This window comes from Leptonotus elevatus, chromosome 22 (assembly GCF_054856555.1).
Source record: "Leptonotus elevatus isolate MCC_2025b chromosome 22, RoL_Lele_1.0, whole genome shotgun sequence".
NCBI classification, from domain to species: Eukaryota; Metazoa; Chordata; class Actinopteri; order Syngnathiformes; family Syngnathidae; genus Leptonotus; species Leptonotus elevatus.
In genome coordinates, this window is record NC_141260.1 from 5720885 (window position 1) to 5743652 (window position 22768).

General features: G+C 41.4%; 1 long non-coding RNA gene across 2 annotated transcripts; it reads right to left on the reverse strand.

Annotated features, from left to right (window-relative positions):
• Positions 1-16390: 16390 nt before the first annotated feature.
• Positions 16391-21911, reverse strand: LOC147155446 (uncharacterized). 2 transcript variants are annotated; one of them, XR_015092333.1, is made up of 6 exons: positions 21644-21911; positions 21003-21256; positions 20711-20875; positions 19373-19514; positions 17165-17279; positions 16391-16797 (listed from the first exon to the last, which is right to left on the reverse strand). It is a non-coding gene; the product is annotated as an uncharacterized LOC147155446 (long non-coding RNA). The 2 variants fall into 2 exon arrangements; XR_015092332.1 differs by having other exon boundaries at positions 21003-21905.
• Between the last annotated feature and the right edge of the window lie 857 nt (positions 21912-22768).

Sequence of the window (22768 nt, forward strand, 5' to 3'; positions counted from 1 at the left end):
CAGTTGCAAGGGAGGGGGGAAGAAGGATCCAGACAAATGAGTTTCAGTGAGGCAAAGGACATCTGCCAGCCTCAACTCATGATGAGACTTCAAGTCGTCAATATGAGATGGAAGCCCCTCGGTGTTGTGATGAACAATGGTCAAGGTGGGAAAAGCAGTTTGCGGCATTTTGGAAAAGTACAACAATGGTCTTGTACTTTGGAAAGAAGCGTGCGTCATACTGTCCATTGCCGTCGTGACGTTGGGATTGGCGTAGATTTTGGATTCGTCAAAGTCTATGACCCTCAATCCCTGAAGTGACGTCGTGCGGCTTAGGGCAACATAGGCCATTCCAGGTTCAAACACACGCTTAAGAGACACCACTGCAGAGGTCATCGTCATGCCTTGCACTTTGTGAGCCGTGCATCCAAAGGCAAGCTTCATGGGGAATTGCCGCCTGACCACGCCTTTCATGCCCAGGTTTTCCTCCGACCTTTCGATATAGACCAAGTCATCCGTCGGCCCCAGAATTTTATGGCGCAATTTCTGGCCCGCTTTGGGATTGTCTAGCCTCAGTCCGAGCAAGGTCACTTTCTCCGCCGACCCCTTTGGGGCGCTTTGAACAATGTTGCCTATTGTGCCAAAGGTCCCGTTCACCAATCCGTCTTCGATATCCAACTTCCGAAGAAGCATAACCCGTGCTCCTACACCAGCTTGAAGGGCATCCGGTAGATCCCTTCTCGACCCCATGATCACAGTGACCATCGCCCCCGACCGTGGGCTCTTCCTGTAGTCCTCTGCGGGAATATTGACCACAGTCAATTTGAGAGCATGCAGCTGCTGCATTGTGCCTATCCACCTCTTTATTGGTGGCAAAGATATGCAGAGTATCCGCAGGGAGGTCTCGCGCATCCGTGACAGCCGTGGTGAGTAACGCCCTGTCACCATCGCCGAGCGGATCAGCCTTCCCCTTCTCCCTGATCCTGTTCAAAAGCGACGACGTCTTTTTGCCGCATGATTTGAGTAAGCTTGACCATCTGAAAATCTGTCCAGAGGTCAAGAAGATCGTTGTCAGAAACGCAGAGGGGTTTGGACCTTCCGAGGGGTGGCAGTTGGTAGAAGTCCCCAACTGCAAGAACGGAGATACCCCCAAATGGTCTGTTGTTGCTCTTGATTTGCTGAAATCTCCGGTGGACATAGGCAAAGAGTTCCTTGGAGACCATGGAGATCTCGTCGATGATCAAAATTTCCACGTTGCAAAGGGTTGCTCTCAATGCGTCCAACGTATTCCCCAGCGCCTGGTAAGGAGGCTTTAGAGTCCTGGGGAGTTTCAAGTGGGAATGAAAAGTTTTCCCTGAGATGTTGTAAGCCGCCGTGCCAGTAAACGACGTCAGCAGCACAGCAGGCTTGGCCATATCCGCTTCGTCGCGGAACCTGGGAAGCTGATGGAGAATCTTACTGGCCTCCTGGTAAATGCACTTGATGACATGCGATTTACCACAGCCAGCTCCTCCGGAGATCAAATAAAAGAAGGGCTCGAGGAGACGATCCGAAACGCGTTTCAAACACCACTCGCGCACAGCGTAGAAGACGGACGCTTGCGTTTCATTGAGACTGCGGTACATGTTCCTCACAAATTCGGCGCTCAACTTTGGCGCCTCAAACGCCGGCAAGACCGCGCCGCTACCAGGAGCGTCCTGGTAGGCCGGAACCTCATCTTGCGGGTCTTCCTGTAACGGATTAGATTCGCGTTCGGCGGCACACTCCAAACGCTCTGCCTCTACCTCCGGCGCAAAAGTGCTCCACGCGTTGAGAACCGCACGAAGCTCTTTCAATTTTTCGAAGGCATTGTCCACGGTCTTTCCCCGTCCTTCGTACCGCCCCCGATTGCGGTCGACGATAGCCCGCACCCGACCGAACTTTGAATCCCCGGCACCGTAGAACTCCTCGTACGTTTTGAGGTTTTCAGACCTGAGCTCGGCGTCGTCTCTGTGGGGGAGGTACAATTTAAGATGGGTCCTGTAATACTTCTCAGCATACTTTTTGATTGAGAAGCGAGTGAATCTGATGACGGCATCTTTTCCAATCCGCTTCTGGATGAATCCCTTGCCGTGTGAGAGGGGAATGACATTCTTGCCCTCAGTCTGCTGACCGTAGACGACTCGGTATTCGGATGCGAATTCGGCGAGACACATCCGCTCAAACATTGCCGTTCTAGGTCTTGCCACATATTTGTCTGGCAGACCAGACATCCACACGTTGTCTGCGTCCGGATGCATGGTCCTCAGTCTACTCATGGGTAGACTCAATTTCACGCCATCCTCAGCAGTCTGGATGAAAACTACGCTGCGCGAGCACTTCTTCAGAGGGAGACTGCATGTCCGCGCCACCGCTTCTTGAGCGCTCACCTCTCTGTGCTTGGAATACGCCGCCATTATTTTCCTCATCTCGTCCTTTTTGTCGACAAGAGGCTTTGTCTTCAAGTTTTTGACGACAGACGTGAGGAACTCGTACATCTCGTGCTCCGGTTTGGAAATGTACGACATCATGTACATGAGACCCGCGACGTCATCGAGCACGTACTGAATATCCATGTTGGCGTTCCATGCCCGCAGCAGATGTGGGTTGTAAGCATTGATCCAGCTTTCCGTTGGAGCACGCTTCAACATGACAACCATTCCGGAGGTCAGATTAATGACGCTGTCCTTGTAGCTGTCCATTGTCAAATTGGCCTTTTTGAGAAGCTCCGGCAAGTCCTGCGGGACATCCGCGTCCATGAGGATCTCTCTGATGCGTTTGAGTTCTTCTTTAGCCTCCCTTTGTTTTTCGGTGAGGCGAGCCGATTTGGCCGCCTGCTTCCTATGCTGGCCTTCCACACTCTTGTCCGTTGGGACGTCTTCAGTCTCCGTCTGGAATGGCAACGTGATGGTGGTTTGGTCCATCGGCAGTTTGGGGTACCCAAATCTGCAAGAAACGTTTCCTTTCCGACAAGACTTTGTGTGTTTTTTGCTGTGTGCCTGAACGCTGGTGACAATGTCGTGCAGTTCAGGGTCCTCAATCGGGTCTGGTATTTTGCAAGTGATGTACTTGTCGATTAAGTCAATGGCTTCTTGACAACATCTGAGGTCGGGTTCTTCGATGACTGGCGCACCCTTAATCCAGAGCAGCATGTGAGCGTGCGGACTTCCTCTGGCTTGAAATTCTACACGATAGAAGTGGTCTTCTACCGGACCCAGGGACTGTGCAGGAGACAGGATGAATGCCATAAGAGCATCCATCCTTTTCTCAAAAAGGCGCATCACTGTGACCGGATTGCTGCGAAGAACATCGCATTTGGCATTCCAGTCGAGATGGGAAAAGTCCCCTTGTTCGCCTTGCTGCGCTTTGACGACCTCGATTACTTCAGGCCATCTCATTTCCGCAGCAGAAAAGGTAAGGAAGAATGTGGGCTTGCCCAACTGCCTGGTCATTGCATGGAGGTCCCTAAGGGCACCCTCCCAAAAAGCCGGCGTGCCTCTCAAGGGCTGCATGAAGCGCATCGCATGCTCTCTTTGGATGAGCTTCTCCAGTTCATCTTTGTCCTGAAGCATCCGGTTTGAAATCTTCTTCCCATCCCGAGTGAGGGCTGTCCCCTTGCGGGCCTGAATGGACATGCTGTTGGTGGCCAGATGCGTTTCTGTCACAAACTGCGCAAAGAAAAGGTAACTTTGATCTTTGGCAAATCGAGTGTCAACGGAGAATAACCTTGCATTGAAATACAAACTGGGTGACAGCTTAATTTCTCTCGCCTCATCGAGTGAATTCTGTCCTGTTGGGAACTGAACGGGAAAGGCCATGGCTTTGAGGTTTGGCACGGCAAAAAATCCCACCGGCTTGTTTCCTTGGGCAGGAGCGATGCTAAATATGCCGTCCCCATATGACAGCTTTTCCTGCGCGATGTCAGGAGGCTGCATACAGGTGTCGAGTGTCAAGCCCGGCCTGAGCTCCTCTTTGCTCTCTTGGGGTGTCTGTTGCCCTTTGGTTGCGGGGGTGTTGCTGCTCTCTGGCTGTGCATCGGCCTCAGGGATGTCCTCTTCTCCTACCCCCTCGTCTTCCTCTTCTTGGAGACTTTCAAACTGAGCGCTTTCATCTATCGATACAGTTTTGTATTCTGCATGAATGCGTTTCAGTGTCCTCAGCGCTGCCAAGACATTTGTCATGTTGACAGTGTAAAAATGCTGGTAACCTTTGTACACAATGCGGCGCTTCAGCTTCACCTGGAGAAGCTGGGCCTCACTGCGCGGCCTTGGGAGGGAGTTCACTACGGCTTCCATCTCTGATGGAACGCACACCACAGAACCGTGTACGGCCCTTTGCCGTCCTTTGGGCAACGCAACAATCTTTGCAAAAGGGATGATTTTTGCAATTAGCTGTCGTTCAAGTACATTTAATTCCGACAGCTCTTCGGGAATGGGTGCCAGTGCCAAGTTATTTGCCACCGCCTGGGGTGGCATGCCACCTCTGAACAGATGGTTGTCACAGGTATGACAAATCCACTCCTGCATCCGTTCTTGAGGAACGGTACATGGGGCGGGGCAACTACAAGTGTGAACAAACTGGCCTGTCAAGCACGCAAGCGCCACATCAACATTTTTGGTGTATCTGGCTAGTTTGCAACGCTTTACTTGATTGGGGAAAAGCGCACGGTGGCACACTGTGCAGATATACGTAGGCCCATGCCGAACCCTTTCCCGGAAAGAAGCGATGGTGGCTTCCATTTCTGGATCTACGAGTGCCTGCTTCAATTCCACAGAGACGTCTACTACACCATTTGCCTGATCCTGCTCAATTTCCTGACACTGGGGAATGACGCGACTATATTTATTTTTGATTTTCACAGCACAATTTAACTTGTGGCGAATACGTTGCAGCGCGTTTGAATCACGCCTGTCCTTTTTGTTTTGTAAACAGCGCCTAATATGAGAAAGCCGAATCTTTTTGGTACCTCTCTCGCACGTAATTTATCTTTTTACTTTGAAAAGATATATCCTTTCTGTACCTCTCTTGCATGTACTTTTTGTGTTTACTTTGAAAAGAAATATCCTTTCTGTACCTCTCTTGCATATAATTTTTGTGTTTACTTCGAAAAGAAATGTCTTTTCTGTACCTCTCTCGCAAGTAATGTTTCCGTTTACTTTGAAAAGAAAGGTCATTTCTGTATTTCTCTCTTACGTACCTTTTCATCAATATCTTCTGCTTTTGTTGAAAAGCAAGATTGTGTTGGTATTTATTAATCAGATATTGCTGCCGTTTTGCCTTAAAAGCAGAATCACTGTTATATCTATTCTTTTGATAGAGCTTCTTTTTTTCCTTAACGCAAGGATCACTGTGATATTTAGAATTAGATGACAGTTGTCGTTGGCACTTACGAATGTGTTGACGTTCCCTATACAAATGTTTTGCACGCCGACTTTTACTACATTTGGAAATATCTATATTAACATCCAGCAGTTTGAGTCCTTGCTGAGGTTCCGGAATATTTTGACTCTCATTAATTTGACTTGCTTGGCTATTTGGTTCAACATGTACCGCACTATGTAGCTCTTGATTTGGTACAATACCGATCACAATTTGTATCGCTTTAGTTGGGGAATCACCTAATTCAATTAGTAGCTCTTCATTTGCCTTTGATATGGTTGTAGTAGAATCCCGATGCGTGTTAATGGAACTGCCGTCAATATGAAAAGAGACTGGCACAAACTCATAGGTTGCAAACCGGCCATGTCCTTCAAAAAGCTGACGCAAATGCTCAACCAAGCCACACAAGTGAGAAAAAGTCAACATAATTGCAGTTCCGTTTGGGTGTGGCAAGCCCACTTCAGATCTGGAATGTGAATCAAATAACCCAAAGTATCCTGATCTGTCACGGAATACTGCAAAACACTCTGGATTCACAATCAAGAAAGCAAGAGTGACATTTTGTGAAAAGCACTCAAGCTGAGCTCCAAGAGACAATCCCAAGTCTCTTTGGGAATGACCGTCATCTATGACATAACCAACGCTGAGCTCATGCATCTGTACATTATAGACATTGGTGTCCGTCATGACTTGTTTTGGCATCTCCTCGACAGTCAAGTGATCATTCCCAAAGTTATGGTCCAAAATCAATTGCTGTTTAGCACCCATGTAAAGAGAGTCCCCGTGTTCAAGCACCCTGTCAAGGTCAAGCGAATTAAACTGCAACCCCTCAGCGTGGAAGGCCAAGAAAGTGAGAGCCATACAAGTACACTGGTGGTTGCGAGAAAAACTTGAGTACCTTTCATCCATCTGTGAATGTGTGGCCCTCACGGATAGCGTGCGTTGAGGAAGTCCCACAGCAGGATCCTGAAATGATTGAAACCATTTTAATTATCTTAAATTCTAACTAATATAATTTTAAACATTTCATATGTTAATGGTTAATGTTGTGAGTATAAAAAAGTTACCTCAGTCCCAGGACGACGGGGGGATGATGGTCTGGAAGGAACCTCCGCAAGGGCTGGCCTTTCCTCTGGCTGAAACGACAAGCAAACAATAATTCTTTAACACACAGCACTTGAGTGAAGAGTCACTAATTTCTGTTTGTGATTTTAAGTAAGACTTCTCAGGGCTGATAAGAATGCAATGCAAACCTGGTGCTCTCTCCGTGTGCTCTTATGGGCTGGCCGCTGTCGTCTGTGCCCTGCGGTGGATGTCTAACAAGAAAGAGCAAAAAAAAAAAAAAGAGAAATATATATATATATATATATTTTTGCTTTTACTGCGAAGCATTGTTACTACAAGAATGGACAATTAACTATACTTTTTTTTTTGTCATGAAGATAGATATGTAAACATAACGGGCAAACAAAATAGGAAAACTGAAATACCTTCTTATCCTTTGGATCCTGGGCAGTCCTCAGGGCTGGAAAGATGAGCTGGAGACAGCTTGTCCATCGCCTCCAACATGGGTGGGCTGAACCAGAGAGGGTTCAATGGGATGTTGCACTGTAAAAAACACAACAAAATAGAAATAGAGAAATAGAATTTTAACATGTGCCATGGTAAAAGGCTGAATGAATCCATGATCACCATCACAAACCTGGAGAGTGCCCATCCACCCAGTGGGCCCACAGGTGACCTCAGAGTCCACAACCGAGCTGCTCTGAAATGACTAGTGACATTATTGCAACACACACATTCATAAAATTTAAGGTTTTCAAAAACATGTTAGGAGGTTTTCAAAAACATGTTAGGCTTGCGTTTACCTCCTTGGCCTTCCCGACGAGTGTCCAGTCAAAAGGGTTGGAAGGCTGAGGCGCAGTGACCTCACCCTTAACAACCACTTTTGGTCTGAACACTCGAGCTGGTGGCGAACGCTGAGGAGCAGCCGGTGCAGGTGGTGCAGTCCTCTCCATCCGCAGGTTGACGGCAGCCCACAGCAACCGCGCAAGCACCGACATCCCATCGCTGTCACTGAGGTGTACCTTCCAGACATGATCAGAAAAAATATTATACATCTACAAACATACTTTTGATAGGAGGAGCACTAATAAAATGTTTGTTTTTTGCAGCAATTAATGTACTTACCCCGTCTCTACACCACAAGTGAAGATGTGACAGCGGGAAGTGGCCAGCAACAGATAGGTAGCGAATACCTACAGTAACAAAGAAAAAAAAACATTAGCCCAAGAGTCCCCCGCTGAGACACCAATGAAATCAGATCAGGAGGTGACTTAAAGAAAAGTAGAACACTTTGTGTGTGAAAACAATTTTCAACATGAAACGTACCCATAAGTGCTGCCACCCGGTTGTACTCCTGGCGAAGAAGGTCCTGCTGGGCCAGCTCGACGTTCAGACGAGGGGGGAAGTCCAGCACAACGACCTGCACAAAGTTTAAAACTGTAAAATATACATCTGGAGCAAGATGAACTTTCATTCATATTCCATCCTTCAATATTCATTAACTGTTTAACTACGGGAAAAGGCTGAAATGTATTTTAAACAGAACATATTTGACATATGCAAGTACATACTTGAAATGTAAATGTATGATCTATATAAAGGAAATGTGTGAACTTACGTTGGGCCAGCGGCTGCAGACGGTGTGCAAGAACTGGCCAAAGTCAGCCGCTGCCTCAGCGATGGGGCGGCCCAAGTTGTTGCTGGGAGCCAAAATGCAGACCACCTCGGGTGACCGAGGCAGAACAGCATTCAGCACCTCAGCACGCAACTCGGAGGCCCTGGCACCCGGGGTGGACATCACGGCAAACGAGAAACGTCCCTCCGGCATCTTCACAACCCCATCGGCAATGGCTCGCAGGTGGGAGTCACCAACAACCAGGACAAACTATTACAAAAGAAAAAAAAAAGTAGTAATTGAAAAAAGGAAAGAAGTAATTTAAAAAAATAGACACAAATGAAGGTTGTTAATTTGTTATAAAGGCAGAGTTGATTATAAAACATACCGTGTTGTCCTGGTTCAGTGCTGGAATGACCAGTTTGTGCCTCCGCCCAGTCACAGCTGAAACTGGCCATTCCCGAACTCTGTGGCGCCAGCCAGTGCCTCTGCCTAAAATGATGCACACACAGAATACCATGTCAAGTCTCAACTTCAATTGCTGACAATGCACAGTACAAGTACATGTTCCACTTTGAGTGTAAATGAACCTGCAAAATATTGGAATTGTTTAAAATAATCGATTGTAAAACTGCTGCAAAAGCAATTAAAATTATGACTGACCTGGTACCAGAGCCTTGGCACAAACAGGGGACACCTAAAACATAAAGCATAGACATTACACAATTGTAGGCATGTGCAGTCACCATAATGCAGAGTAAATAGCAAACATAGGTTAAATTAGTTTCAATTTAAATTGACCAGGTATTTTGTACATACAAGTGATGTTAATTCAGGCCAGGTTTATTCATGAAATTCTTAATCACAAAAGAGATTCAAGGACTTAACTGATACTTTTGTTTGTGTCTGAAATACAGTCACAATTGCTCAATTTTGCTAGAATTTTCTGATCAAATACATGAGCAGAAAGGCAGCAGATTGTACCAGATTAGATTATAGTATAAAGGAAGCATATAGAAATATGTTTTTGACAAAACAATGACATACACTGTTTAGATAGACATGAAGTCTAAAACAAAACATTAGATATTAAATATAACCGTCTTAGTTATTATTTACATCTGGTCTATGTAACTTAAAAGAAACCATGTGAAATATCTGTCTATCTATCCGGGCTCGGCATCTCACAAATTTGTGATCAATGTTAGTGAGTTCATTTTTGACATCAGTAAAATTTTTGAAATCTTGTAGAAAACAGACTTCATCACAATTAAATTCAGAATTAGTTTGACATGAATAAAGCAATGCACAAATATCGCTCAGTCATACACTCTATATTTGTCAAACTATGCCCTGGTGAAGACAATCTTGTGTTGAAACATGTTGGTAGTCCATTTTTAATAAAGGATTTTTTTACATTACTATTGAGTGTCTTGAATACACAGACTGCTTTTTACATTTTTCTGCTTGACTCTATATTTGTAGCCGGAAATAATGTGTATTGCACATTAACAAAGTTAATTGCAATTTGCCTGCTGTGGAACATACCTGGTGGGCAGCCACAGTAGAGGTATGCGGTGGGGAGCGGGCGTCCACAGTGGCGAGCCGACTGGCTGGAGCTGAAGTTCGGACTCTGGCCTTCTAAATACACATTGCAAATGTTTAGGATATTAAAAAAAAGTGTAATAGTAATAAAAAAATGATAAACTGTTGCTAAAATATGGCGTGAAACTCGTACCTTGTTCACTGGAGACTGCATCGTGGTCCCATCACTGGTGGCAGAGGGTGGGGACCGAGGCTGAAAACAAAATATACAGCACATTGAGGACCTAGCAGTGTGACTCAAAATAACTCAACACAGAATACACCACCGCCAAGTGCAGAATTGAATAGAGGCAAAGTACCTGCTGGGGTGCGATGTTTGGGCTCAGTTCCGGAGCAGCAAGGTCCAGCTTCTTCCATCGGCGCTTGGCTGCCTCGGAACGCTTCCCCTTCCGCGGCATGCTGCTACAGCAACCTTTACTGTAAGCAAAAAGAAAAGAAAAAAAACTTCCCAAGACAAAGTCAAAAGTAAACTGGCAGTAAAAAAAGGAAATCAATTTAAACACAACAAAATAGTAAAGTAATGATATTAGAGTGTTTGTAATGTGCTGTTGAGTGCAAGTTGAGCTGTATTTGCGTTCTAGACTCTGTGATGTAGAACTTATATATGTATTATGTTGTTTGAGGGCAAGATGGAAGCAGGTAGATGAGGTGGAAGTCCAAGGCGGTGCTGAAGGTTTGAAATCCAAGTATCACGGTCAACAGCTTTCCAATTCGCACAGTGCTCAGCGGATCGCTAAAAGATTCAAGATAAAATTTGTAGTTAATCTCAGATGTGTATGAAACATTAAAAATGTACATTGAGTCTAATGAGGCAGTGGTGTCATTGTAATAAAAATAAGAAACCGTCATCAATTGAAGTATAGTAACATCACACATTGTATAGTTCATTGATTATAAATAATGCAGAGCCTTGAATAAATCCTCAACAATAGAAAAAAATGGATCCACTATAGACTTCCTTGTTTACTTATTAACAAAGAAAACGGTATTGTAATAACATTGTTACTTTTTTTTTCTTTTAGATTAATTTCCATGAGGTGAAACGGTTTGGCAAAATGGATGGATATTCTGGATGGCCGTGAAAAAAACGATCGCTACAGAAACCAACGGTAATCTTTCAAGGGGGAAAATAAAGGCAGCTTTGACAATTTACAAATGTGTGCTGTAGTCAATCAATGAAGGTCATTTAACAGTGTAAAATACTTCCAAAATCCCTCATCGGCGCCGCTCCGCGACACGGTCGAGCAGGACACGCCACTCAACAACCGACGCCCCCCTCCCCCACCCCCACCACAACGACGACAGAATAATAGACAAAAGCCTTACTGTATATTGTAGCAACGAGGGATATACACAATTGAGATTTAGAGCCTACTCAAACTTTTCTTTGTTTTTGTTTTCTTTTACTGCACATTAAAACCTTAAAGTGAGATCTGCTAGCTCTAGCTAGCGCTAGCAGGTGTAGTTAGCATGTAGGCTACCATGTCTAGCACTTAACTTTACCTATCTTGTTAAAACAGCAGCCGGATAACACAACGTTCAAATATGGAGGTAAATATGGTGCAAAACTAACTTGTGCAAAAAATTTGTACCTGTAGAAAAAAGTCTAAATTTGTATCTGTAAAAGTCGTGATTTGTATCTGTAAAAAAAATGTGTGCCTGTAAAAAAACAAATTTGTGTCTGTAAAAGAAATTTGTACCTGTAAAAAAAAAATGTGTATGTGTAAAACAAATTTGTATCTGTAAAAACAAATTTGTACCTGTAAAAGTCATGATTTGTAATCTGTACAAAAAATTTTTTGTACCTGTACAAAAACTATAAATTTGTATCTGTAAAAGTTGTGATTTGTACCTGTAGAAATGACAACTTGTAGTCAAAGAAGTCGCCACTAGGAGTCACAAGTGGGTTTTCTGCTGCTGTTCAGTGACGTGAGTTTTGCCCCATTTGTCGCGCTACAAATGGAGCAAAACTAATTTGTACTTGTAGAGCGCCGTGATTTGTACTCGTAAAGAAGGGGGCGGGCTCTGGTGTAATGAAGGGTTGTTTTGACCAATCAAGTGAGAAGGATTTGAGCGGATTGGAGCGCAACCTCATTGGTTTAGCGAACGACGGTGGCGGGACTCGCGGAAGGATACAAGCAGGACACATCGTCGCCAACATACATATTAAGAATACTTCAGTCTCTTTTGGTTTTTGCTATTACAAGGTAAGTATTATGTTACTTCATCATTCTTTCAAATATTGACGATGGTCATCCAACCTGTTTTTATGATTAGCATCACATGTTTAGCTTTCTAGCTAGCTGGCATTTGATTTCATGCTAAAGCAGTCTAGTCATTATCGTCATTTCTGGCGCCACGGACTTAATTGCATCTCATGCTTTGGAATATTGTGGCTATATGACAACAATGAACAACTAAACTACTTCATTATATGCCAAGAATGGTGCAGTGCGCTGCTCCCCTGTGTTGGTTAAAATTGTTATTTCTTGTATTAGTTAGCTGGCTAACAAACGAATTCATGTAGCTCACATATGCGCCATTGACAGGTACTGGAGGGAAGATGCACCCAATCGATGTTATGTATGTACACATTTGACTCCATAGTGTTCTTTATCTTGTTTTGCCTTCTAGAAAAATGACCGATCAGAGCAACAGCTCTTCGCTGCAGCAGCAGGTGAGCGGAATATCGCTACTGCCTTGACATTAATGGTGTGTTTTTTGTTATTATTTCTTCCTGTTTGCATAATAATGTAATCAATAATAATGCACATTACACACGACCTATACAGAGTGTCCCAAAAGTCTCTTTACAATTATAACAATTTTGAGATATTTTAAGTACCTTCATTTGTGTGAGTTTTTTTTTTAACTTAATTTAATAGACCTCTATATGGGCATCATCATTTACACCAAGCACATGAAAACGGTACTCGATTTGTTGCCATGTTTGCTGCAGGTTTTCCATCCATCAACACAGTATCTGAAACAAATAAATTCAATATGAATGAATACTTTAATTAACAAACACTGGTTAAAATAAAACAAATCTGTTTAAGACATCTCAACAACTGCCTTTGTAATATATTGTTTTAAAAATTGTAAACATGTTATGGACACCCTATATTTCTCTCTAGGAACTGCTGCTGAATCTTTTACTGGCCCGACTCCATAACAGACTATCAGCTGCCCTTGGGCGTGCCCCTCTGGACCTGGACTATCTACAATTTATCATTTCACAGGACATGGTTTTACTGAGTGCACTAGCTAACCAAATTCAGATCCCTCAGCAAGTGTATGAAGCCCTTACTGATGTGCATGGTCTACTCTCTGCCCAAGATGAAATGGAGCTTCATGTAACGGTTCCTGTGGGGAGAACAAAACCTGGTTGTCCAAAAATTTTAATATGTAGGGAATATGTTTCGGAGCTCCTCAGCATAGGGCTATCTGCAGCGTACATTGCCAGACTTTTAGGAGTTTCTCGGTGGACGCTGCAGAGAAACATGAACAGCTGGGCTATGTCTGTTAGGGCCTTGTACGGTCAACTGACTAATGATGAGCTTGACAACCTGGTGTCACAAACACACCACTGCAACCCACATGCTGGGTACAGATTAATGATGGGATTGTTGCGGGCACAGGGGCATCGTGTACAGTGGCAGAGGATTCGTGCATCGATGCATAGGGTTGACACAGCAGGAATTGTGCTGAGAATGTCAGCATTGAGGTGTGTTGTTCGCAGAACATACTCTGTCCCAGGCCCAAGATCGCTGATGCATATAGACACAAACCACAAACTTATAAGGTTGGTTATGTTTTTCAAATCAAAACATATTACCTGTACATGACTTAACTATGTGCAAAAAAGTGATAATACCTAATGTTTTTCTTTATCTCAAATGTCATTGAAGGTACAATATGGTGATATTTGGAGGAATCGATGGTTTCTCAAGGAAGGTATAAATAATTGGATATTCCCTTTAAACGTCTAAACTTTTTGTCATTGAATCAGGCATTTCAATTGTGATTAGTTGTTTTTTGTTTTTGAAGACCTTCAGATTGTAGTACTAGTTTAGGATGGCTACCTCAGAAATCGGTTTCATTTTCTTTGGGAGCACCTTTGCATTTGTATTCTTCAATGGTAACATAATAGTACTGTAATACTCTTACTTACAGTCATTTTAGTTGAAAAGCTTTAATTGCACTTACAGTAACAAATCAAAACTCCTTCATGTTACCTGTGACTTTATGCTAAGACTTCGCTGGCACTCTTTGTCTGAGAATTAGATTACATGTTTTCTTTTTTGACATTTTATAAAGACTCATTTCTTATGGAATCTCTCAAAACAGATGCAAGGTAGAGAATGAGATATTCTCAAGTGCCATTACACCAATTGCATTGAGTATTATTGTTGCATTTTACCTTTTTAAATATAATCCTGTTTTAACTACTACATGACTGTTAAAGGTTATTGAAATTGTATTTGTTAAGAGCTTTGAAATTGACACTTAAAATTGATATTGTTATTGTTAACGTACTTTGATCATTTGAAAATAAAAAGTACAGTTGTTTGAAGTCACAATGGGACAATTCCATTCTTCTCACATAGATAATGTATCTTGCTGTTGCAAATAATAACAGAGCCTCCACAACCCTTGCCTTCTTCAATGAAGCTGTTGAGAAGTATGGCTTACCTCAAAGGTTAGTCAGACATCATCACCTAGCCTATCCTACCCTTAATAGTGTAAATCTACCTGTTCTAACCATTGACTTGTTTTAAGGTTTTCGTTTCAGTGAAGTGTAATGCATAATTAATAGGAGTTCTCATTTTTGTTACATTTTCTTAAGGGTTCGTGGTGACCATGGGGTGGAAAATGTGGATGTAGCCCAGCTGATGTTCTCCACAAGAGGAGTTGGCAAAAACAGCTTCATTGCAGGGAAAAGTGTGCATAATCAGAGGTACTTTAGAAGACACTTCATTTTTATGGAACTACCACATTCATAACCTTGTAAGTTTACAGGGTGAGTAAAAAAAGAAAGAAAAAAAGAATACGCCAAAATCTATGCAATATTAAAAAATAATAATAACAACAACACAGAAAACTTCCGGTTAGACACATGTAAATACATTCAAATTATTCTTGTTTTTGAAGTGGTTAATGTGGCCACCACCAGCAGCACGGGCAACATCTAGCCTATTTGAAGAAGAGAAAAGAATGAACTGAATGAAAACTTCACTTAGCAGTCGATGGCTGTAATTGGCCTGGCAGAACCTCTGTGTGTGTGATTTTATTTTTTTCTTCTTGTGGTGGTATGTTAAAGACAAAGTTTATGTTCCACCACTTCCATCAAATATCAATTACATGAAAGACCAAGTAACAGTTGCAATCAACATTGGCAACTTACGGTTGTCTTTACTGCCAGTGGTAAACACTAACACTTGTAAAACCTAAAAACTTGAATCTATTTACGACACAAGTCCAAGCTACAGTTTTTCATTTTTGCAATATCGCATGATTTTAAATTTTCATTTGATTTGTAGCTTTATAGGATATCCCCTTGAGATGCAACATCTAATTTTCAAAGGTGACATTCCAACACATACAAATAGTAATAATGTACAAAATAAAGGTAAAGAATTCTGCTATGTTCTTTTTTTTAATCACCCTTACTTTCTCATTACTTGAAATTAATGGAATGTTTGTTTCATTTATGAAACTGCATTTATCATTTTAAACTACTTTTTTTGTTGATAATAGAAAAAAAACATTTGCCATTGAAATGCTTAAATTTAAAATGATTTAGAACAATTCAAACATGCTCTCAAAAATGATTAAATAATTAATTGGATAGCCAAGTAGTTGATTAATTGTTGCACCCAGTTGCTTGTTTGTCCAAATATGATTCACTTTTTTACATGGTTTAAAATGTCTTCTTTAATTAAAAAAAAAAGGGGGGGGGGCACAATTACATTGACATTACAGAATTGAACGTCTTTGGCGAGATGTCTACACAGCAGTCACTTGCCTCTACTATGCTGCGTTGCACCAAATGGAGGAAGATGATCTCCTGGACCTGTCCAGCAGTGTTCACCTTTTCTGCTGCCATTATGTCTTCATTCCTCGCCTACAAGCCCAGCTTGATGTTTTTAAAGATGGCTGGGACAGTCGAGGGAAATCGTACCCCGAACCAACTGTGGCACACGGGACTGCACTATAATTTACAAGAGTCTAATGATGTTGTAAGTACTTTTAAAAAATTGGTAAGCAAAACTTACTTTAAACAGTAGACAATGAATTGTTTTTCATATCAACTACAGGATTTGAACATCCCCCTGATAAACTGGGAGAGTAGTGGCCTTGTGTCCAGCAACACCGACTCTTGTGTCTATGTGCCTGAAACTGACTGCCCTTTGACACCTCAAGAACTGGCTGGACTCCATGCTGCTGTGGATCCAGCAGGACCTTCTACACGCATGGGAGTAGACCATTATTTGGCTGCAGTGAACTACATGCACAGTATAAACTATGTGTAGGGTCTAGCCAAGCGCTTCTGGGCTGTTATTTTAAAACTGCCTGCACTAAATTACATTTTATAATTTAGTGCTATATAAAGTTTGTATTATTATTATTATTATTTTTTAATTGCTTACACTTTAAGAAAACAACCTGTTAAAAGTGGAGCACATTAATTTACAGTAAATGTATATTTAAAAAGAAACTATTCAATCAGCAAGCAGACTCTTTATTGACACTGACATAACAATTTGGTTCATTGATTGTGCTGCAAACTACACTAAAACGCTGATAGTTATTTGAATTGTCTTTTCGTACAAATTGACAATGAACTGTAATAAGAACCTATCTAGCAAAACATCAGAACTACATTATTTAAAGTAATGAAATAAAGATTTTGATCTATACCAAACCAAAACCAGTATCAGTTGTGGTGATGCAGTTCTTTAAATGGTCACTGAATTCTGTGTAATGGCTGTAGTGGCCAGGTAACTTTAAGTTTTGGAAGCATGTAGAAGACGTGGGATGTTCCGCTCTCACCACCTCCACTTTCATATCTGGCATGGGTATCTCCCATCCCACCCAGAACTTCAGGAGTCTTTTAAGATTCTCTTGAGACCCTAAAAAAAAGGAGAAAAAAAGTGGAATTAAGCTGTGCATGCTATTAAGTAACAATAATCAATTAGATTACTGTTTTTATAATTTAATTTATGTATTTTTTTGAGAAAAAAACAGGTTCTGCAACATCTGGGAAAAAAAGTGATCCCTGCTAGAGGATGATCATTTAAGAAAATCAAATCACAGATGTATCTATAAATTAAAATTCTGCCTTGTAGCAATATGTGTATGCTTATGCTTAATACTCATAATACAACTTGTGTTCATAAACAAGAAAAAAATGGTTAAAAAAAACTTGATTTTCAACCACATTTGAAAATCTGCATTTATGCATTACAAAATGTGCACAAATATCAACATGTAATTTACCTGTCCTCACAAACTGACGCAAGTACCCCATTATTCTACATCTACAGTCAACGGAGTAACCATCTTCATCGTCCAACCCAGATTCCTCAGGCCATTTGATTAGGTCCAAAACAACCTAGGACAGCAAATGAGACAATCATTATGGCACCATAGTTGGCATTGAACCAATTCATTCTATTTTACAATTTTCTCTCTAATTTATACATATGTTCAATCCACACATGGGTGTTAATTGTGTGAAGGCTGATGTTGTGGTCTCAACAGCCTAACAATGAAATGTGTATCCTGCTGAGGAGAACATGTGATTGTTGATTTCTCGTCAGACTTTGTTCAAGGTTGGAATTGTTCACTGAAAATGATTCCAAATCAAAATTTCCTTGGAACAAGGAAAAAACATTAAAAATGTTTAAATAACTGAACATATGATGACGAATATTCAATAATATAACCCTAACCCTAAGCAAACACTCTCCCTCTCATTTGGATATGGGCTTAAAGGTTGTATCTAACTGTGCATCAAAAGTTTGCATGCAAGGGACTGTGCATTGTTGAATTATTAACATTGTTTTTCTGTTTCAATATATATTCTTCAAAGTGTTTTTGATTTTAGTTAGATAAATACAACTGTGGTAGAATGTGGTCTGTTTTCCCCCTAAGGAAGTGAGGTGTTTGACTTAATCTGAATAATCTACAGGGCAGATATGCGGGAATCTCTGGTGCGAAGCTGCTACAGAGTTCAATAGTTTATCTAGGAAGCCAATAATTTACCTCACATCTGTTAAGGACTGAAAGAACTCAATGGGAGATGGCCTGATTGTATTTCACTCTGCTGACAGGACAAGATCAAAGGGGGGGCACAGTCTCTTCCTCCGGGGCTGTGCTCTGTGTGGGGTTTTATGGGGGGTCCCTGGTGCAGGGAGATGGTGGGGGCAAGGTGTTTTGCCCACATCCTTGAGGAAGTGTTTAAGATAGGGAGAGGGGGTGTGTAGACTTGTTTAGACAGGAAATGTTACATGTTCTGATAGACCAAATGGTACTTTCTTTGTCAATGAAGGGGGAGGGAACGTTTTCTGTATATATGCATGCATGAACTTTGAGAAGAACACATTTGTGGGTGAGCTGCATGATTGAGCAGTAGCTCCAAGTGGCTTTCAGAATCTGAAATAAAGCTGGCAAACTTGTTCACAGATTTCAACTTTGAATTTATTTGAACACGCAGAAATCAAAGAAATGATTTCCAACAGCATGTAGCGAGTTTTTCTTTGTTGTCAGTTTTTTATTATTATTTATTCTAAGGTTGCAAAGATGTTCTCAAGACACTTGCAAAGTATATTTACGGCACCAAACATTCTATGTAAATCGCAAAGGAATAATGAACATGTTGAAATTTCTTTGCGAGTGTCTGCCAAACAGCGGCCAAAATGAGTTTCTTCCGTTGGGTGTCCGGGCTTTCCCTTAAGAGATTTGGTGAGAAGCTCAGTCATCCGGGAGGGACTCAAGGTCGAGCCACTGTTCCTCCGCGTGGAAAGGAGACAGTTAAGGGGGCTGGGGTATCTGGTTCGGAAGCCTCCTGGACGCCTTCCTGGAGAGGTGTTCCGGGCATGTCCCACCGGCGGGAGACCCCGGGGATGACCCAGGACATGCTGGAGAGACTATGTCTCTGGGCTGGCCTGGGAACGCCTTGGGATCCAGCCGGAGGAACTGGTTCAAGTGGCTGAGGAGGTCTGGGCTTCCCTCCTAAAGCTGCTGCCCCCGTGAATCCGACTCCGGATTAGCGGTAGTAAATGGATGCATGGGTGGTGGGTCTGGCAAACATCTTTGCAACCTTGAACTAACCCTAATGAAAAAATAAATATTTTTTTGTTTTGCCAGACTGTCACATCAAATCAAAATTGATATAGCTCCTTTCATACATTACATTGCAACTCAAAAGCGTTGAGTGAGTAAAACATCCATAGTACAGCACAAAGAAAACCCTAACCTTCCCCCCAACATGCCCATGAGCAGGCTCACTCAAACTCGCACAACCTTTAAAAAAAAAAAAAAAAAAAGGTATTTATTTAACCCAAGTGTAATTAAGTTATCTGGTCAATCTTGACCTAATGAATTCCGTTTGCATTCCCATAAATTCCAGTTAATTCCCACGCAAAAAATGTTATTTTGAAAATTACAGACATTTTAAAATCCTAGACATGCTTCATTGAAAACCTCCACACTGCACTCAGACTTTGTTTCTGTTGGAAAAACTGATGCCACTGCATCGGGTCGAGACTCCAATAACAGCATAATGAGGGTTTCTTTTAGTCCTTGCTTCAGCTGTTTGAGTTGGCGGGAGTTTCGGCCGAGCACCCTAAAGTATCACAGGGGTGAGTGAGGTATGGATGAAGGGACTCCAAGTAAATATATACATGCAGTAAATTCAATTCAATTATTACTCTGTGCACATTCAAACACTGGTCTGTATATATTGCTGTACAGCCGATCGCCCATACACACCGTGCAAGCCATTGAAGCCACAGGGCGACCATCTTACCTCTCCCATCCTGAGAGAAGACTACTATATATACTATAGGTATACATACAGATTAGACATATACAGCTCCTAGGCTCTTAGTGTTGGGCCGGGAGGCAGGTGTGGCAAGGTGGTCACAATTTTTTTAACAAGTGGACACTGGACAGTATGTGCTGCTTTGACAACCCCTTTTTTCTTTTATCGCTCAGTTCTTTAGACCCCAATATTAGATTTGGCAGAGGCATCTTTTGTTGAGTTAGTTATAATTCATTTATTAAAAAATATACAATTTTCCTCCTACAACCCTCATTAAGCATATAATGTATACATGTATTTAAGGCAAGTTGTAAAATGTCTGAAGTCCTCTTGTTTATTTTTAATAAATTTATAAACATAAATCAAATGTTCTCCAATTTCAATACGGTAAATATATTCGAGGATCGTGTGTGACATATTGTTCATTGTGACGTATTGTGATGGCTGCGAGATATCAGGAGGGTATAATTTGATGCTCAAAGCCTGGTTTCCAGCTGATGCTGACAGGGTTTGTGAGGCTCACTTTATTACCGGTAATTACTTGAGCCTATAGATTTGTTATTTGGAGAGGATTTAAAAAACGAAGAAATCGAGTTTGTGCAGTAGCTATAAAAAAACACTAAGTCATATTTCTTTTTCAGTCTTATTCAGGTGTTCCAAAGCATGATCAACAGCCACCCTGACTTGTTCCTCGCCTTGAAATGGGCGATATTGTTTGACGTCTCATCTATACAGCGCGACTGAGCCCGCTATCATTTTCTGTCACACAACCAACCGCGCATGCGCAAACATTTTTCATCAAAGATCCTCCTATAGGATTGTATGCCGAGAAACATTTCTTGAGAGTAGTAATATGGAATTGGCCTATCGGCTATCCAGTTACATATACAGAGGTAATGTGTAAAATGTACATTTATCAAAGCATGATATACTGTTAGATAGGAGACACTTAAGTAGGACAACTTTTGATGGATATAACGCTAGTCAGCCACACTTACTGCATGCTGAAGTAGATTGTGAAGGAGCCAGGTGCTGTTACTAGCCGTTAATATAGGCATGTCCCATGCCAATGCCAGGTCATTAACAGCCGTTGTCTGACACTCATTGAGTCCTCTTTTTTCACTTGTTTCTTCCTTTCCAGCAGATTCTTGATTCTCAAACAGCTTTAAAAAGAAAATACCGCACATTTATTTCCAATAAATTACATTTAAAAAGTAAAAGTATAGTCCATATTTTTTCATTGAATGACAATGTTTTCCAATGGATAACCTTGCACTTTACCGTACTTACCGGGCGTATGGTCTCCCCGATGTCCATGTCTGCCACATCTTCTAACATGATTGTCGCTGTCTGTGGTGATTTACCAAGCAACACATGAATTACTGCTGGACTAATACCTAACAGACAAGGGCCCCCATGAAGGAAAGAATGTCCAATCATTCTTCCTGCCATGACAAACAGGTCATTCTGTGCAAATACTTGGGAAGTGGCAGGAATTAAATGATCTGGTTGGCCTTCAAACAGCACAGTGCCGCATGCGGTTCCTATAAAAAATTAAAAAAAATGTTAATGGGGTTTGCCATTTTATGTTCAATACGGTTATAATAACCACATGATTGCAATTTCCTGCCTATGATTGTGTATTAATCTTTAGATTGACAGATTTGTCATGTGTTATGGCTATGCTGTCTGTTGTTAGTTATTCATAGTATAGCTGAATGATAACTTGTATTTGCTGAATGATTAATTTACAATAATTTGCAATATAATCACTGACCATAACTAAAGCTGTCTGCCAGGATGGTGCACGTAATTCCTTCATAAAATCATGAGTCAATTATCTAACATTTATGTTCTATTTTGCCTTGCAACTTAAACAAACAAACTTTAGTGGAGTTGGGCCAGTGTCTTTAGGATTCTTTAAGACCTACCGCAATCAAGTTTGAAACCATGTTGTAACTTGTGCATTATCATACTGAAGAAGTGTCTGTTAACCCCTTCTCCAATGGCCACATCTCCTAAAAACACAAGCAATCACATCCATCTTTCAGGTCATGGGTTTTCTGGCCTTCAAATTTGTATTTTTCATGTTTTCATATGTTCATGTGGGATTGCTGTTACAGCATTGTACTCCCACAATAAAAATATTCATGCAACATGCAACATGGACCACTTTCGTGTCATTACATATTTTGAATGACTGCCGTAGCCACAGTACAGTGATGCGAAGATAACTGTCCTTCTGGCAGCACGTGTACGACGCCTTCAGCCACATCTCCATGCAAATGCATCAGTTTCCAGGGAGATAGGCTACTCAAGCTAGCTGTCTTAGCGGTTGTTCATAGAAAGCTTTAAGTGTGAACTTAAAAAAAAAAAATAAGTTTAACAAGTACATTACTACATTATTGTAATTTTGGTGCTCATGCGCACTAACATGCTACTTATCTGCACCCCTGCAAATATATAAAAAGCAAAACATGTTACGAATACAATACTCAAAAACAACATGTTTGAATTGAGGTTTGTTTACAGCACCTTTTAGTTTAGCTTGAAATGGTTTGGCCCAATCTATATTGGGAGTCTTGTAAAAAGTGAGGATTCTGGCTTCCTGGTCCATTACGTCTTCTCCAATGTCTATTATTATTTTTAGGTATGGCTTATCTTCATTGGTTTGCAAACACTGCCTTCTGTACTGGTCAGCTGCTAATTCAGGAATCCACTACGTTTTGCCATGCTGTAGTAACACACAAAAAATAGAAGAAAACAACTGTTTATTATAATTGAAGTTGTAATTTAAAAAGTAATGAATTGCACAACATTCACTACTCTACAAATTGTGCCTATAACCAATTTGTAGAATAAACAAAGACATATGCAAGTCTATGACAAACTCAATAATTGTAATTCGATTTTTGGTGAGATGGAAAAAAAATTACAGCACTGTAATGAATATTGGCATTTTAACATCTTTCAATGTGATTGTTTTTCTTAACTTTCACCAAACATGTCATTATTTATTCATAAATTTTTTTAGACAAATACTAACGCATCTCATC